Consider the following 9,569-nt stretch of genomic DNA (forward strand, 5'->3'; position numbering starts at 1 on the left):
GTAACTATTTCTTTGTTTCTTGCTCATGCTCTAGGTATGTTTTTTTAATGGCCGCCATCTTGCCGTTTTACTGACATCCCATTGCTGGGATGAACATCACCATTAAGGTTGAATTCTGGTCAGTACCTGCATTTCTTTGCTTGATTTTTCATTTCTTGTTCTTGGTTTAGCTATTAAGCTAGTTTAAAGTCAATTTTGAGCATTTTTAAACAGTGTTTAATTGATTCCTCTTGAGGAGAATACTTCTGAGGAGCCCTGGGGCTCGCATCCTCCTGTCTCCTCTGCATCATGTGACACCCCTCCCCACGTATAAACTCCTTACAGACAGCGCGGGATTTGAACCCTGGTCCCAATTGCTGGCGCTGTAAAGGCATTGTGCTAACTGCTATGCCAACTGCTTCAGGCTTGATTTTTGGGGAAGGAAATATTTTTAAATTTAAGAATAACCAATCATTCTTAGTACAATTCATTCAGTCACACAAATTAAAATCAGTAGACTTTAAATGTAATTTCCTACATTTTCCAAAGTACACGTGTTTTCTCATTTACTGTACAGTGGAAATGCATTAATAAAGTCTTATGTTTATGGCCAGAACCAGGTAAAAATTGAACAAAGTCATACATTTGCAATTTATTACATAGTAAACTCAAAATAAAAGCTGAAATTATATTTTGATGAATTATTTGACATTAAATATGCTGGTGGTATACATCACAAAATAAATTTAACTGACAATGACATTCAAGACGATGCTCATACAATAACCTGTTTCTCATTCCTACTAGCTATAATACTGCACCTCAACTCTAATAGACATCCCACTGGAATGTACAGAATCAATGGAAAATTCTTCACCCCCTTCAATGACCCTATTCCAGAATGGTCACCAAACCTCAGTATTTATACACAATGTGCAGATGATGTTAATGAGTGTTTACATTCAGACACTCACCTCTAAGTCATCATAGACTTCTTCATCAAAGTACATTACACTGAAGTTTGGAAAGGCAAAGGTTGTCTACCAGCCTCTTTCAGACAGGTGGGGATGTGGTTCAGGTGGCTGACTGTGATCATTTTTGTCTTCCATTGAGTTTAAGTACATTTGTAAATTTCTGAAGATCAGGTTTGAGAATGCTCATCAGAATTTATAAAAGTTAACACATTTTAAGTGGTAAAGAAAGAGCAGAATGACAAAGAGGGATAGCCAAAGATTGAATTATTAAACTGATGAGGTAACCAGATAAAGAGGGTTGGTGAAAAGATCAGTGAAAAATAAAAGGACCATTTATTTGTCTCAAATTATGTAGTAGAGTGAGAAGGGTTATTCTGTGAATAAACTAAGAGGTTATCTTTTGCATTAAACACAGTTAAGCAAAGAGCATTATTTACAGACCATTGGATGGAAATGAAAAGAGAATCAATTAGCACCAAGCAAGGGCAACATGAGAGCACTGTTATGGGGTTCATTCATGAGACTGATAGCTGCAGGTAACTTTTTAGATTCTTACTGTATGCATTCACATTCTTAAGCCTTCTTCCCAGTGGGAGGAGGGAGAAGAGAGCGTGTCTGAGGTGTGATGGGTATTTCAGTATGTTGGCATCTTTCCCAGGCAGCAGGAGATACAGATGATATCCATGGTGGGGAGAGAGGTTTTCATTATGCTCTGAACTGCATTTACTGCTTTCTGTAGTGTCTTCAAATCTTGAGCAAAGCAGCAAACTTTGATGAATCCAGCAAGAATTGTTTTGATTGTCACCCGTGGAAGTTATTGAGGGACAAGAGGACACGGCAAACTTCTTTAATCTGCTTAAAAAAGTAGAAGTATTGATGTGTTTCTTCATCGCCTCGTCAATGTACTTGATCCCGGTCAGGTAATTAAAGATATTTATTCCTAAGACTTTCCAGCTATTTACCATTTTGACTTCAGAGTCATTAATGTGGACATGGGTGTGGTCTATGATGCCTCACCTGAAGTCAATGACCATCTCTTTGTTTACCTTGGTACCATGCTGCGAGATCTCAATCTCTTTCCTGTAGTTGGACTCATCATTATTTGATACCCAGCCAACTGCTGAGGTCATCGGTCAATTTGATAATGGAGTTGAAATATGATTTAGCTTTATAGTCATGGTTGTACAGAGAGTTTTGCAGTGGACTGATGACTACATCCTTGAGAATTGACACTGTTGAGTTTGAGGCCTAGATCTTGAAGTTTGGGAAGGAGTTTGCTGGGACCATGGTGTTGAAGGCAGAGCTGTACTCTATGAACAGTAATCTAATATGCATGTCCTTAGCATCCAGGTGTTCTCGGGCCAAATGGTGACCTGGGGAAATGGCACCTGCTGTGGATTTGTTTGGCCAGAAGGCAAATTGAAGGGTGTCAAGGCTGATTGGTAGGCTAGAGCTGGTGTGAGCCATGACCCCACCTCTCAAAGCACTTAAGTATCTGGTCAGCAGTTATATTGGCCCATTATTGTGCTTTTCTTTGGTACTGGTCTAACGATGGCCTTCTTGAAGCAAATGACCTGTTTTAGAGAGAGATTAAAAATGTTGGTAATAACATCTGCAAGTTGATCTGTACACTCTCTCAGGACACAACCCTGGACTCCATCTAGGTCAGTCGCTTTCTTCAGGTTCGCCCACAGGAAGGCCACCTGACTTTAGCAAGTGACCCTGGATGTGACATCACAACGTAATCTCCAATGAAAGATTAGAGATCTAAAATTTAGGAATGGATCAAACCAGGTAATCCACACATGTGGGTAGCATGTCTGGTGACCATGAATAAGTTAGGACAGAATTGTGAATGCTGCAGAGTTCAGCAACCTGGCCAGTTTGGATTGAGTTCTGCAATCCTACCCAAGTCTTCATTGAAAGGTTGAAATGTCTTCAAAGAAAAGGCAGCATTTCAAAAGATTAGAATGAATAGTTGTGGATTGGGTCTCTGAAGTCTAGAAACATTTTAAAAACAATACTCTCTTGCAATAGCTAGGAAGGAAGATAAATGCAGATGAAAAAGAGTTTCTCTGCTTCTGCATCTGACATGGTTTCTTAAATTACATTATCAGAGCTTTCGAGTGTTTCCAACCATTAGCAACAAGATGATTCTCCACTTTGAATTCTGATGAGTTTCAAATTATTAAAAGACTTCCATTATATTCCCCTAACACAATGTCTTTTACAGTTAAATACTTCTTTGAGCTTTGCTAACAGATCTAAAACATACTTTGCACACTGTAACCCCATAAACAACAATGTGATAATGACAACTTGTTTTATAGTGCTGGATAATGTATAGCATTTTAGATTTATTGTCCGAGTATATACATGACATTACATACAATACTGAGATGCTTTTCCCTGAAGACGAGGAAGAATGACCATTTATTAGTAGTGCAAAAATCAAACATATTGCACATATGTAAACAAATAAAATATTGTAAACAACTGACTGTGGAATACACAGAAGAAAAAAAATTCAATGAAGTGCAAAAGAGTCCTGAAATAAGTCCCTGATTGAGTTTACTGTTAAGGAGTCTGATGGTGGAGGGGGAGCAGCTGCTTCTGAACCTGGTGGTGCAAGTTTTGTGGCACCTCTCCCTCCTTCCTGCTGGTAGCGGCGAGAACAGAGCACGTGCTAGGTGGTGTGGATCCTTGAGGATTGCTACTGCTCTCCGACAGCAGCGTTCCCTGCAGATGTTCGCAATGGTGGGAGGGTTTTGGCCGTGTCCACTACCTTTTACAGAGCTTTCTGCTCAGGTGTCTTTTTTTTTAAATATTCTATTTATTCAACATTTATAGTGTCAAAAATTAAGAATATTATAGCATAAGTACACAATAAAATATGCTGAAACTCTACTTATAAAAACATTCAAACGACAAAAAAAATCCACCCTCCCCCAAACTAATCTAACCCCAAAACTAAAATACAAGCTATTTCATGATAAAACAATTACAAATCATGAATTCAGATTGTGTCAGTGGACCCTCAGAGACCTCAAAAAACATCATGAAGTTGTTATATTTTTAGGGAAAACCTCACTGATCAAGAAAGGAATTAACAGAATCATAATTTTATGATTTTAAGCAGAGGGACCCAGATTTGCAAAATAGTTATCCCTTGAATTACCTGCAGTTTTTTTCTTCTTGGAGAATGCAGCTTTGAATCTCAGCTCTCAATGTTAATGATAATGTTATGTTAATCTCAGCTCTGAAACAGAGGATTTCCAGGCTACAGGGACACGTTTCCTGGCTCAAGTTGACTCAAACCAACTTTATTTGGGAATCTGACATTAATAAGCTGGAGCAACACATCCCTGAGAAAAAGTTAATCCAGGATTTAAAAGGAAGGGGCCATCAGAGTGTGGAATGTTGATGGAGGAATAAAGATTGGGCGGGAACACTGAGACCAAGTGTCGTTCTCATCAAAGAGAGGGAACAGTTTTAACTCCAACAAAGCCCTGGCCCTCCCCCCCCACCTCCCCCCTCCCTGGCCCTCCCCCCCCCACCTCCCCCCTCCCTGGCCCTCCCCCCCCACCTCCCCCCTCCCTGGCCCTCCCCCCCCACCTCCCCCCTCCTGGCCCTCCCCCCCCACCTCCCCCTCCCTGGCCCTCCCCCCCCACCTCCCCCCTCCCTGGCCCTCCCCCCCCACCTCCCCCTCCCTGGCCCTCCCCCCCACCTCCCCCTCCCTGGCCCTCCCCCCCCACCTCCCCCCTCCCTGGCCCTCCCCCCCCCACCTCCCTGGCCCTCCCCCCCACCTCCCTGGCCCTCCCCCCCCACCTCCTGGCCCTCCCCCCCCCACCTCCCCCCTCCCTGGCCCTCCCCCCCCACCTCCCCTCTCCTGGCCCTCCCCCCCCCCACCTCCCCCCCTCCCTGGCCCTCCCCCCCCCCACCTCCCCCTCCCTGGCCCTCCCCCCCCCCCACCTCCCCCCTCCCTGGCCCTCCCCCCCCCACCTCCCCCTCCCCTGGCCCTCCCCCCCCCACCTCCCCCCTCCCTGGCCCTCCCCCCCCACCTCCCCCCTCCCTGGCCCTCCCCCCTCCCTGGCCCTCCCCCCTCCCTGGCCTCCCCCCTCCCTGGCCCTCCCCCCTCCCTGGCCCTCCCCCCTCCCTGGCCCTCCCCCCCCCACCTCCCCCCTCCCTGGCCCTCCCCCCCCCCACCTCCCCCCTCCCTGGCCCTCCCCCCTCCCTGGCCCTCCCCCCCCCCACCTCCCCCTCCCTGGCCCTCCCCCCTCCCTGGCCCTCCCCCCCCACCTCCCCCTCCCTGGCCCTCCCCCCCCACCTCCCCCTCCCTGGCCCTCCCCCCCACCTCCCCCCTCTCCCTGGCCCTCCCCCCCCCACCTCCCCCCTCCCTGGCCCTCCCCCCTCCCTGGCCCTCCTCCTCCCCCCTCCCTGTCCCTCTCCCTCTCCCCTCCTCCCTGTCCCTCCCCTCTTCCTCCTCTCCCCCCTCCCTCCCCCCTCCCTGGCCCTCCCCCCCCCCTCCCTGGCCTCCCCCCCCTCCCTGGCCCTCTCCCTCTCCCTGTCCCTCCCCCTCCCTTGGCCCTCTCCCTCTCCCTGTCCCTCTCCCTCCTCCCTGTCCCTCCCCCTCTTCCCCCCTCTTCCCTCTCTCCCCCTCCTCCCCCTTCACCCCTCTCTCCTCTCTCTCCCCTCCCTCTCTCTCCCTCCTCCCTCCCTCTCTCTCCCCTCCTCCCTGTCCCTCCCCCTCTTCCCCCTCTCCTCCTTTCCCCCTCTCCTCCTCTCCCCCCTTCCTCCCCCCTTCCACCCCTCTCTCCCCTCCCTCCCTCCCTCTCTCTCCCCTCCCTCCCTCCCTCTCTCTCCCCTCCCTCCCTCCCTCTCTCTCCCCTCCCTCCCACCCTCTCTCTCCCTCCCTCCCACCTCTCTCTCCCCTCCCTCCCACCCTCTCTCTCCCCTCCCTCCCACCCTCTCTCTCCCCTCCCTCCCACCCTCTCTCTCCCCTCCCTCCCACCCTCTCTCTCCCCTCCCTCCCACCCTCTCTCTCCCCTCCCTCCCACCCTCTCTCTCCCTCCCTCCCACCCTCTCTCTCCCCTCCCTCCCACCCTCTCTCTCCCTCCCTCCCACCCTCTCTCTCCCCCCTCTCTCCTCTTTCCCTCTCTCCCCCCCCCTCTCCCTCTCCCTCTCTCCTCTCCCCCCCCTCTCCCTCTCCCTCTCTCCCCCCCCTCTCCCTCTCCCCCCACTCCTCTCACGACCACTCAGAGTAAAACTTGAACCAGAACTTACCCAGTGACGGTCCCGAGCTGAAACTCCGATCCCTCTCCGCCTCCCCGAGTGGCCGGCGCGACGTCACGTGACCGAGCGAGCGGCCCGCCCGCCTGCCTCCCCCGCCCGCGCGCGAGCCATCCATCGATGCCTGCCCTCAGCTCTGCGCTCGATTAACTCGTCATGGGGAGAAAATGGCGGACAAAATAGCCCCGCGCTCGGGGAAGGACGGCGTGTGCGTCCTCAGCGAGGTAAAGGGGGGGCTGCGGGCAGGAGCGAGGGGGGCGGCTTTCGGCGCAGCCGAGCCCCCACCTCCGTCCCTCGGATCGAACGGGGCGGGCTGTGGCCTCCTCAGCCCAAGGCACGGAAGGCTCCACGCGAGGAAGGGCGCGGGCCTGCAGGCAGGGAGGTTGACGGCGGTCGTTCCTTAGTCCCCCCCCCCCCCAACCCTACCCAGCCCACCGGAGTCGCTCCTCCAGGTCGACCCCCGCAGGTGCCTGTCGACCCCAATTTGCGGCTTGCGACAGCTGTTTGACTCGGGGTGGGTTGGGGGATTCACTGAGGCCGGTGTCCGCACTGCTGAGCACAGGAGCCCCAGGCCTACTGCAGCGTCCTCGCGCCTCTCCCCTCCCTCTCTCCCCTCCCCCCCCTTCCCCCCCTCCCCCCCTCCCCCTCCCCCCCTTCCCCCCCCTCCCCCCCCTTCCCCCCCCTTCCCCCCTTCCCCCCCTTCCCCCCCCTCCCCCCTCCCCCCTCCCCCCCTCCCCCTCCCCTCCCCTCCCCCCTCCCCTCCCCCCCTCCCCTCCCCCCCCTCCCCTCCCCCCCCTCCCCTCCCCCCCCTCCCCCCCTCCCCTCCCCCCCTCCCCTCCCCCCCCTCCCCTCCCCCCCTCCCCTCCCCCCCCTCCCCCCCCTCCCCTCCCCCCCTCCCCTCCCCCCCTCCCCTCCCCCCCCTCCCCCCCTCCCCCCCTCCCCTCCCCCCTTCCCCCCTTCCCCCCTTCCCCCTTCCCCCCCCCTTCCCCCTTCCCCCTTCCCCCTTCCCCCCTTCCCCCTTCCCCCCTTCCCCCTTCCCCCCCTTCCCCCTTCCCCCCTTCCCCCCTTCCCCCTTCCCCCTTCCCCCCCTTCCCCTTCCCCCCTTCCCCCTTCCCCCCTCCCCCTTCCCCCCTCCCCTTCCCCCCTCCCCTTCCCCCCTCCCCTTCCCCCCTCCCCTTCCCCCCTCCCTTCCCCCCTCCCCCTTCCCATCCCCTTCCCCCCTCACCTTCCCCCCTCCCCTTCCCCCCTCCCCTTCCCCCCTCCCCTTCCCCCCTCCCTTCCCCCCTCCCCTTCCCCCCTCCCCTTCCCCCTCCCCTTCCCCCCTCCCCTTCCCCCCTCCCCTTCCCCCTCCCTTCCCCCCTCCCCTTTCCCCCTCCCCTTCCCCCCCTCCCCCTTCCACCCTCCCCTTCCCCCTCCCCTCCCCTCCCCCTCCCCCCCTCCCCCTCCCCCTCCCCCCCTCCCCCTCCCCCTCCCCTCCCCTCCTCCTCCCCCTTCTCCCCTCTCCCCTTCCCCTCTCCCCCTTCTGCCTTTAACCTCACTGATTCTCCGGCCAAAGCCCAGCCGTGATTAAAGGGCTTCTCGAATGCCTTGTATGTCCATTTATTAAAACGTTTCACTCCCTCGATCAATCTGTCTGCATACATTTGGTTCCAACTGGAGCTCCACTCAGGGCATTTAGACAGGAATGAGATTGGGAGCAGTCGCATTCCATTGTCCTTTTTGCTTGATTTAATGCAACAGGGTTTTTTTTGTCAGTAGTTAAAGTAATCTGCAGGTCTATCCTCTGTTTTCAAATGCTCCAAATGGTGTCTTCACATTGCAAAACCATAATCATGTCATTTAACTTCTACTCATTGATGCTATGTTACATTTAATAAAGACTTGTGAGCTTTTCCCCACCACTCAACTTTATTTATTTCGATGGGCGCTTTTGAGACGGCGGCCACATCATCAAATTGATGCTTCGCACTGTGGTCTCCCATTGGCTTTTCATCGGAGACTCCGAAAAGATGTTTCTGAGTTTGACTGTTTTGTGAAGAATAACCAATCTTATATGATTATGGTTCAGGCTATTTTATTGTTCAATTTTTCTCTAAAATTCCTGATTTCCCACAGGTGGAAGTAATGCATTGCTGAGTTGTCCATCTGCAAGGCTGTAAGAGATTTCATAAGAAATACAAAGAGGCATGTAGTACTTTTCATTTCAGTAATATTTTAACTTTTTGCAAGGCAAATTCAAATACATTTCAAGTGATGTACCCTTAGAATAGAACATTCCACAAAAGAATCAGATAAATTGTTAATAGTTGTTTTGATAAATAGATTATTTTGAGGACCTTGAAACCAAATAAATTTTGTGATCTGTATCATCATTTGGGTATTTAACCAATTATGGGTAATTTGCTTGAAATGTATTTGAATTGTGACCCTGAAGTTGCCTTCAATTGATCATTGATATTTTGACCACCTCTGTGTCATGTTTTATAGCAATTAAATGTAAGATTAGAGTACCATATTTGATTATGACCAATTTGTTCACTGCTGAAGTCTTCTGAAATAAAATCTATGGATATTCTAAATTATCGTGTTTATGAATTGTGACTATTTCCAAGGAATTAAGTGGTTATATTCTGATCTTGTTCTTTATTCAATCTGTTCTTGTCAAAATTTTGAACTAAAATTGTTCCTCCTGCATTCAAACTTTGATTTTTTTCTTTTTTAATTTTTCTCTCTGTAATTTGTCTGTAAATCGAGTTTCTGATCAACAAAATTGACCCATTGTGAAGTGAGGGAAAAGCTTGCTCTCACAGGGAGAAATAATGTTGTTAAGAGATATATGGGCAAAAAGAGGTTTCTTCCATGGGATTGTTAATGTTTCTCTTTGGAGATGATTTTTACTGGATGTCTCAAGATATTCAAGTTCCGGTAGCGATGGAATTAGTTAACTTGGCAATGTTTAGTTGAACTCTTGGGCTGGCTAGATGAAAGCAATCGTAATTTAAAAAAAACAAATAAAAAACATCCTGTATATTCCTTTTGCTTGTTGAGTGGTGTAGATTTTATTTCATATTTGGGTTGTACTTCAGTGACTTGAGTTCACAGAAACCAGAGTAAAACACTATGCAGTTACTCCTCTGCTGGTGTAAGTGGAAGCAACTGTGTGACAACTGGCCTGTTTTTTAAAATCTCTTGGCATGGGGGTTTTCCTGAATTCTTTTAACAGTAAATCTGTTAGGTGACTGCTAGACTGTTAATATTGGACACAGTTGGCTCTGCTTTTTTGAATATCTGAGTGTTTTTGCTACAAGGGCATGGTCATTCTTTTTA

General features: G+C 50.8%; 1 protein-coding gene and 1 long non-coding RNA gene across 3 annotated transcripts in view; one reads left to right on the forward strand and one right to left on the reverse strand.

Moving 5' to 3' along the window:
- Nucleotides 1-619: 619 nt before the first annotated feature.
- On the reverse strand, nt 620-4,450 carry LOC138742665 (uncharacterized). The gene is made up of 2 exons (XR_011344349.1): nt 4,132-4,450; nt 620-2,527 (listed from the first exon to the last, which is right to left on the reverse strand). It is a non-coding gene; the product is annotated as an uncharacterized lncRNA (long non-coding RNA).
- A 1,898-nt stretch (nt 4,451-6,348) lies between these two features.
- The window catches only part of u2surp (U2 snRNP-associated SURP domain containing), an 88,428-nt gene continuing 85,207 nt past the window's right edge, over nt 6,349-9,569 (forward strand). For both annotated transcript variants that reach the window (XM_069897380.1, XM_069897381.1), the window contains exons 1-2: nt 6,349-6,466; nt 8,358-8,426. The gene's annotated coding sequence lies outside the window, so the exon portion shown is untranslated. The remainder of the gene's footprint in view (nt 6,467-8,357; nt 8,427-9,569) is intronic.

The sequence above is a fragment of the Narcine bancroftii genome, chromosome 9, assembly GCF_036971445.1.
Source record: "Narcine bancroftii isolate sNarBan1 chromosome 9, sNarBan1.hap1, whole genome shotgun sequence".
NCBI lineage: Eukaryota > Metazoa > Chordata > Chondrichthyes > Torpediniformes > Narcinidae > Narcine > Narcine bancroftii.